The 8,931-nt window shown below is 49.8% G+C and overlaps 1 long non-coding RNA gene and 1 pseudogene across 1 annotated transcript; one reads left to right on the forward strand and one right to left on the reverse strand.

Annotated features, from left to right (window-relative positions):
- The first annotated feature begins 1,724 nt into the window (after positions 1–1,724).
- LOC125117390 (uncharacterized) lies at positions 1,725–7,396 on the forward strand. Its single transcript, XR_007132608.1, has 2 exons — positions 1,725–2,407; positions 6,775–7,396. It is a non-coding gene; the product is annotated as an uncharacterized LOC125117390 (long non-coding RNA).
- A 38-nt stretch (positions 7,397–7,434) lies between these two features.
- Positions 7,435–8,419, reverse strand: LOC125117781 (40S ribosomal protein S6-like; annotated as a pseudogene).
- Positions 8,420–8,931: the final 512 nt, after the last annotated feature.

The raw sequence follows: 8,931 nt of genomic DNA on the forward strand, positions 1-8,931 counted from the left end.
AGGTTATATCAGAAAAGTCAAATCATGGAGTTCCCTGGTGGCTCAGTGGGTTGAGGATCTGGTGGTGTCACTGTTATGGCTCAGGCTGCTGTTGTGATGCAGGTTTAAGGGCCTAGGAACTTCTGCATTGCATGGGTATGGCAAGAAAGACAGAAAAAAGAAAAGAAAAAAGGAAGAAAAGACAAAGAGAAAGGAAGAAAGGGAGAGAGGGAGAAAGAAAAGTCAAACGGGCGTGCAACAGAGATGGATCCCCAGCCGAGACAAACAGGACCATGGGCAGGGCTGGCAGCCATGGGTGCTGGTCCACACCTTGTGGGGATCTGGGCTAGGCCTGCGTGCTTTCATCAGTGGTGTGGGGCAGTGGGAGCTCTTTCCCAAGGCCTGTACTGACCACGGCGAGGGTGAACACTGCAACTGGGCCAGCTCCTCCCCCAAGCCCTTAGCTGACCAGCCGATGGTTAAGGTCGGCAGGAGAAAGAACAGGAAAGGACAGAAAGGTGCTCTTCCGGGAGCCCTCACACTTCCGCCCACATTGCATTGGCTAAAACCTGGTCGGAAAGCCGCATCTTGCTGAAAGGGAAGTTGAGCAATGAGTCTTTGCACTGACAGCACAGGCGCCTGAGTAGATTCAATGGATGATGAAAAGCTTCTGGAACTAGACCGTGGCGATGGTTACACAGCCTTGCGAATGTACTCAATACTGAACTACACACTTTAAAAGTGTGAATTTTACCACAATTTTTGTTTTGCTCACAGCATATGGAGGTTCCCAGGCTAAGGGTCCAATCAGTGCTACAGCTGCCAGCCTACACCACAGCCACAGCAACTTCAGATCTGAGCCAAGTCTGCGACCAACACCACAGCTCACGACAACGCCAGATCCTTAAATTGCTGATCAAGGCCAGGGATCGAACTTGCAACCTCATGGTTCCTAGTCAGATTCATTTCTGCTGCGCCACAAAGGGAAGTCCTGTACTGGCTTTTTAACTGCAATCACTTAATCACAGTAGGGCTGCATGGCAGCAGGGGCCGGGGCCGGGGGCATGGGATTGGATGGCCTGGGTCACGTGCATACCCTACAGTAGGGGTGGGGTCTGTGTCTGGGACAAGAGGGGCGCTGTAGAAAAATGCAGCAGCGGTGCTGCCACTTAGTCATGGGGTTTAGCCACCATCTTAAGGTAGCAGTTAGCTGGAGCTGTCATTCACCTTCCCCAAATCACGAATATTGCCCATTGCTTTTCCCAACAGTCAGGCTCAGCCAGGTGTTTGCTTTTGGAACTGACCTGTTGGCTCTTTGTGAGCCACACCCCACCCCGAGCATTGCTGTCTCCGGGGCCATCAGGGGAAGTTTTGTGCAGATGGGGTGCATTTCCTCTGCACCCCAAAAATGAAGGGAGTGGTTTCCCAACTTTCCTGAAATGTTACCTGGGAAAGAAAGGGGTGAGTGTAACTCAGAGCCCTAAGGGGATGTGACTAGAAAATGGCTTAGCCACCTCCAGAGGCCAGAGCCCTGCCCAGTGCCCGAGTCAGGAGCAGGGCAGGGACCAGAGAAAAGAGTTCAGTCTGCCCAGGTCTGGGAATTTCGTTGTGGCTTAGCGGTAACGAACCAGACTAGCATCCATGAGGACACGGGTTTGATCCCTGGCCTCGATCAGTGGGTTGGGACCTGGCATTGCCCGTGAGCTGTGGTATAGACCGCAGACGTGCTGTGGCTGTGTCGTAGGCAGGTGGTTACAGCTCCAATTCAACCCCTAGTCTGGAAATTTACATGTGCCCTGGGCGCGGCCCTCGAAAGAAAAAAGTCTGCCCGTGTCTTTCCATGTGATGAAACCAGGGGGGAGGGTCTGCCAAGCACAGGTCAGGTTCAAAACAGGAAACCCCAGGGTAGTGATAAATGGACACTTCTCTGCAGATTTTGCATGGATCTCAAGGGAGAGTTCTGGAACTGATCTCATTCTGTTCTTTTTTTTTTTTTTTCTTTTTTACAAATCATGTTGAGGAGGAAACACACAATGAGCTCTCCAGGTTTGCCTGCAACACTAATCTCTTCCAGGTGCTGCAATTCTAAGGTAACAGGGAAACACAGCAGGAAGCTTCTAGGCACTTACTGGTGGGGGGCAGGAAGAACGTGGAGTCTGGGGAGAAGCAGAGCCAGGCCCTGCTGCCCTGAGTTCTCAGGAGCTCCGCAAACGCTTCTGGGAGCTCCGGCAGCTCCCGGTGTTGGTGTGGGTGGTGGGGGCGAGGTGGGACAGAAGAGCGAGGCTCCCCCAGCCACCTGGGAGCCTCTGGGGCAGGTCCTTCTCCCCGGCCTACACAGGAAGCCTTCCCAGAATCCTTCGCTACACGCTTTGGACACCCGGTGTTCCCAGAATTCCTCATCCCTGCTGCAGTCTTCACTCGGCATCAGGTACTGTCTTTGGCTTTTCCTGCTCATAGTTTCAGATACCTTTGGTTTGTCTTATTTCCCCTTGGCACGTCCCCTCCCTCTCCCCACCTCCACAAATGGTTCTGATTCTTGTTTTTAGGCACCGCAACCACAACCAAAGGTAACAAAATGCTCTTCTGGGGGTGCATTTCTGGGCACCAGGGAACCAGCCAGCAGGTCTGGTCAGCACAGACTGAGGAGTTAAGTTAGAGGAGTCACAGGAGAGAGAAAGGCTCGCAGGGGGAAGAGATTGCACCTCATATTTCGACCTGTGTTAATTATTGGCTGTTAAACTGTGGCCTTTTGAGCTCTTTTAAACCCTCTCAGGTTTAAATTGTTGGGAAGGCAACCAATGAAATAACTGATTCCAAAGCCATTAGGGGAAAATAGTTTAGAAACAGGATCTTTGCATGGTGTCAAAACATCACTGAATAGGGAGTTCCCATAGTGGCTCAGTGGTAACGAAACCAACTTTTATCCATGAGGATTTGGGTTCTATCCCTGGTGTCGCTCAGTGGGTTAGGGATCCTGTGTTGCTGTGGCTGTGGTGTAGGCCAATAGATGCCGCTCCTATTTGACCTCTAGCCTGGGAATTTCCATATGCCGCACCTGCGGCCCTACATAGCAAAAAAAAAAAGAAAAAAAAAGAAAGAAAGAAAAAAAGAAAAGAAAAAAGAAAAAAAAAATCACCCAGAGAATTACTTGCTAATCACAAGGGAAAAAATAACTTTATAAAATAAAAATCTATGATCAAGCAACCAGATTTAGCATCATTGATAGAGGGCCTCAACACATCGTGTGGCTCCTGCTGTCATGCAATGGGAAATGTTCCCATTCCAAATGGTTAACTTTAATCCATTCACCTTAATTTCTCAACCAGGATTCTGGGAGGGAAATAAGCCCTAATGACCTAAGGCATCTGTATGAGAATTTTCCAGACACACAGAACCCATAGGGGAGATATTTACTATCACGAATGGACTCATGCAGTTATGGAGGCGGATTCCTCCCAAGACCTGCAGTTGGACCGCTGAAGGCTGGGAGAGCCGATGGTGTGTCTGATCTGAGAACAGAAGTTCACTGTGTGACCTGAAGGTCAGCTGCTTTGTTCTATTCAGGCCTTCATGATAAGGGACCCCCATCATGCAGGAAGGGGGGCCCCTTCCAGTGCCCGAGCTCAGGCTCTTGTCTGACACTTGGGAATGAATTGTCTGAGGAGACGCACGTGCTGACAAAGCAAAAGACTCTTGGGAAGTGGCGCCTGGCAGGAGCAGCGGGGCGAGGGAACCCGGGAGAACAGCTCTCCCACATGGCTGGCCATCTCCGGTTTTATGGGAACGGGATTCGCTTCCAGCTTGTCTCTGGCCAATCTTCTTGCTCGGCCCCTACTCGATCTGGTTCGGGGCCCCTCTTGGCGGTGGTGTGCGTGCACACCTCTCAGCCAGGAGCGATTCCTGCAACAAGGATCCTGGGAGGCTGGTTGTCTCCTCCTCATCGGCCCCTCCCAAACCCTCCTGGTTAGTCCTTGGGGCAACACCCCGTTCCTTATTAGGGGCTCCTGTTGTAGGACAACTCGGGCAGTGGCCATTATCGTGCCTGGCCAAGGTGGGCGGTTTCAGTCAATGGTTCCCTGACAATATTGGGTGAAGCCCGCCTGGTTAGGGAGGCAGTCTGCTTTCCTCAGTCTACAGATTCAAATGTTAATCTCTCCAGAAACTCTCTCACAGACACACCTAGAATAACGTTGGGCCAAATGTCTGGGCAATCTGTGGCCCAGTCAAGGTGACACATTAATTTAACCATCACAGAGTTCCCGTCATGGCTCAGGGGTGATGAACCCGGCCAGTATCCATGAGGGCACAGGTTCCATCTCTGGCCTCCATCAGTGGGTTAAGGGTCCCGCGTTGCTGTGAGCTGCTGTGTAGGTTGCAGACGCAACTCGGATCCTGGGTTGCTGTGGCTATGGTGTAGGCCAGCAGCTGAAGCTCCAATTCGACCTCTAGCTTGGGAACTTCCATATGCTGCAGGCACAGCCCTAAAAAGACAAGGAAAAAACAAAAAAGCAGAAAACCCAAACAAAAAACTGGAGTTCCTGTTATGGCGCAGTGGAAACGAATCTGACTAGGATCCATGAAGCTGCAGGTTCGATCCCTGGCCTTGCTCAGTGGATTAAGGATCTGGCGCTGCTGTGGCTGTGGTGTAGGTCGCAGATGTGGCTTGGATCCTCTGTGGCTGTGGCTGTGGCTGTGGCTGTGGTGTAGGTCAGCAGCTGTAGTTCTGATTAGACCCCTAGCCTGGGCACCTCCATATGCCATGGGTGCAGCCCTAAAAAAGACAAAAGATAAAACAAAACAAAAAACTAACCATCATGGCATCCTTGTTATATAATGAATTAACTTCTTACCCATGAATCTAAAATGGTTTTAGTCATTCAATATTTCCATGTTCTGTGGTTCAGATGAAGGACCTCAGTTGAAAAACTCAACTTAGAGAAAATAAAGGGATGGAGGGATGAGTTAAATGGCACTACAAAGAGAGAAAATCCAGAACGTGAGTTATTCTACAAAACAACTAACCTGGTTTTCTTTAAAAAGTCAATGTAAAAAAAAAAATGGTGAGAGAGACCATTTTATTCTGGAATATAACTTGTGTACTTTGTTTGGCTTCTGATTCTGTTAAAAAAAACCAACAACACTATGTCATATATTTGGGGGACCATGGGGAAAATCTAAATATGAACTGAATATTAGATGATACTAGGAGATTACTATAAATGTTCTGAGGCATGATAATGGCCCTTCGTTGATTTTTAGGGGGTGCATACGGAAGAATTTAGGGGTGAAATATGATTTCCAAAACTTACTTTCAAGCATTCGGCAAAAAATATACATATAGACACACACATAGAGATAAAGCAAAAATAGCATAATGCCAACAATTTTAAAATCTGGGTGGTGGGTCTATGGGTGATCATTGTGCTATTCTTTCAACTTTTCTATATATTTGAACACTTCTGTAATAATCAGTTGAAGGGAGTGAGGTAGGGGTAGTGGACAGCTGGTGAGTCTGAGAGTCCTTGAGTAAACCATAGACATGGGAGGGCTTACTAAAGCCAGACTTGGAAGAAGTCTCTTCTATAGACTCAAAGAGTCATCAGAGGAGTCCTGACTTCCAAAACTGCAGAACGTGACTGTCTTCAGAGCTAGGGCCTTTGTAGAGGTACCTAAGGTGGTTGTTATTATTTGTCTTTTAGTCTTTTTAGGGCTGCACCCGCGGCATATGGAGGTTCCAAGGCTAGAGGCTGAATCAGAGCTACAACTGCCAGCCTACACCACAGCCACCACAGCCACTCCAGATCCTTGCCTTGTCTGCAATGTACATCATAGCTCACGGCAACGTCGGATCCTTAACCCACTGAGTGAGGCCAGGGATCGAACCCCCAACCTCATGGTTCCTAGTCGGATTCGTTTTCGCTGTGCCCACAATGGGACCTCCGAGGTAACTAAGGTTAAATGAGTTCGTTGGAGCAGTGTCCTTGTAAGAGCTGGAAATTTGGACACAGACTGCTAGAAAAGACGGTGTGCTCTGGCCTAAATGTTTGTGTCCCCACCTCCATCCCAGAGTCGTATGTTGAAGCCCTAACCCGCCAATGGTGATGGTATTTAGAAATGGAGACTTTGGGGGTTCCTGTCGTGGCACAGCAGAAACGAATCCAACTAGGAACCATGAGGTTGAGCGTTCCATCCCTGGCCCTGCTCGGTGGGTTAAGGATCCGGCATTGCCGTGAGCTGTGGAGTAGATTGCAGACACAGCTCGGATCTGGTGTTGCTGAGGCTCTGGCGTAGACTGGCAGCTGTAGCTCCAGTTAGACCCCTAGCCGGAGAACCTCCATATGCTGCGGGTGCCGCCCTAAAAAGAGGAAAAAAAGAAAAACAGTCAAAGAAATGGAGACTTTGGGAGATGAGGTTTAAATGAGGTTATAAGTGTGGAGCCCTCTTAGGGACTGAATGATGTGTCCTCCAAAATATGTTTGTTGAAACTGCATAGCCCTCAGTGCGATGGCACTAGGAGGTGGGGCTTCTGGGCGTTGATTAGCATTGGATGAGGTCATGAGGGTGGAGCTCTCATAAATGAGATTAGTGCCCTCACAAGGGTCACTAGAGAGCTTGCTTCCTTGGCTCTGCTCTCCGCCGCATAGGGATGCACGAAGTCAGCAGTCTGCAATTTGGAAGAATTTAACAGAACGTGGTCCACGCTGGCCCCCTGAGCTTGGGCTTCCAGCCTCTAGAGTGATGAGAAATACACTTCTGTTGTTTATAAGCCACCCCGTGGTTGGTATTTCGTTATAGCAGACCGAGCTGAGACAGGTCCTCATGGATTAGCACCTTTTTATGAGAAGAGGAACAGAGCCAGAACCCTCTCCCCATGGGAGGGGACAGTGGAAGGCAGCCACCTCTGAGCCACGAAGGGCGCTTTCAGCCCCGCGGACCAGGCCCGCACCCTGATCTTGGACACCAGCCTCCAGAGCTGCGAGAAGACAAGTTTCTCTCGTTGAAGCCGCCTGGTCTCCGGTCTTTTGTTAGGGGAGCCTCCGGCAGGCACACACTCCTACGAAGCCACCAGGCGAAGACGGCTACCTGCAAGCCAAGGAGAGAGGCCTCAGCCCGCTCACAGCTTCACCTTACATGTCTCCAAAAGTGTGTCATTTAAGCCACATCATTCGGGCGGCCCCGGCAAGCATGCGAGGATCATTCACCATTGTTCACACTTCCTTTAAATGAAGCGCTGCTCTCGGGCAGGAAGCAGGGTTCAAGTGGGGCAAAGTTCCACCTCTTCTGGGATTTCTGGTGGTTAAGACGAGACCGGGTGGTGGCTGGAGGCCACCTGCCTGAGAGAGGGCCGCACGTAGAGCGGGGACAGCACAAACGGACACACTGTAAATCAACCATAATAAAAAGCATTTGTTTTGAAGATTCCATGCTCTTTGTTACTCTTAAAACATCTCATTTTCAACGGGACCCAGCCTTAGAGGTAGAAGCTTTCCGAAAGGACAGCCTCTGTTCCTGACACTGTTCTTCGGCCTCCTTCATTCTCTTGGCCAAAAGTTTAGCATATTCAGCAGCCTCTTCCTTATTTTTCTTAGTATGTTGTTTCTTCAGAGCCACACGCTGGCGTCTGTGTCGCAGGACATGTGAAGGAACAAGACGCTGAATCTTGGGTGCTTTGTTTCTAGGTTTCTTAGTTGTTTGTTGTTTTTTGTCTTTTTAGGGCTGCACCTGCTGCATACGGAGGTTCCCAGGCTAGGGGTTGAATAGGAGCTCTAGCCTCTGGCCTACACCACAGCCACAGCAACGCCAGATCCGAGCTGCATCTGCGATCTACACCACAGCTCACAGCAACGCCAGGTCCTTGACCCACTGAGCGAGGCCAGGGATCGAACCCTCAGCCTCATGGTTCCTAGTCAGATTCGTTTCCGCTGCACCACGACGGGAACACCTTTACTCCTTTGTTTAGGGGCTTTCTTACTACATACGGAAGGACTTCATCTTCCTGAGAGACTGGAAAGGTTGCAGATTCCGCTCGCTCTTTTAGGCCCCAGGTGGCGAGGCGCAGTCGTATCGGTGAGTCCGGGAATGTCCTTCTCCCCCTTGGGACGATGACCAAGTGGAGAACGCTCAGACGGGCATCCACAATGCCACCCCGCACTGATGTGTGCTTTCATTCTTCAGTTCTCCTTGGTCCGTAGCAGGAATACCCCTAACTCAGTAGCAGGGGGACTTGGCCATGGGTCCAGACACCCTGCTTCATGGGGAAACCTTGTGTGTTGTTCCCACCCCCGATTCGGACCCCGTCACCCTCCCATTCTTCACCCAGAGCATCAGCAGCAACTTCTGTGGCCACACGTTTCTCGTGAAAGGTACCAAGTTTTTGTTCGTGATCCACTTCAATGAGTCTCCGGCAGCCAGTGGCCAGCAAAGAGATGTTCAGCTTCATCCTGAAGCAGCCAACTGCCTCCAAGGTGCCACGAAAAAGAGCGATAAAAATATTTTTTTCAGGGAGTTCCCATCATGGCTCAGCGGTTAAGGAATCTGACCAGGATCCATGAAGACATGGGTTCAATCCCTGGCCTCGCTCAGTGGGTTAAGGATCTGGCATTGCCGTGAGCTGTGGTGTAGATCATAGCTGCGGCTCAGATCCCACGTGGCTATGGGTGTGGTGTAGGCCAGCGGCTGTGGCTCCAATCCTACCCCTAGCCTGGGAACATCCATAGGCCTCGGGTGCGGCCCTAAAGAGCAGAAAAAAAAAAAAAAAGGACTTCTAGAAATGGATGCATAACAGTATGAATGTACTTAATACCACTGAACTATATATTTTAAAATGATTAAGATAGTAAATTGTGTGTTATGTGTATTTTACCATAAGAAGAAAAAAATTGGAAAAAAATCATACCTTACTCCATAGCACAGCACACTGCTAAAAACAAGGGAAATGTGAAAAAAAAAAAA

This window comes from Phacochoerus africanus, chromosome 16 (assembly GCF_016906955.1).
Source record: "Phacochoerus africanus isolate WHEZ1 chromosome 16, ROS_Pafr_v1, whole genome shotgun sequence".
NCBI lineage: Eukaryota > Metazoa > Chordata > Mammalia > Artiodactyla > Suidae > Phacochoerus > Phacochoerus africanus.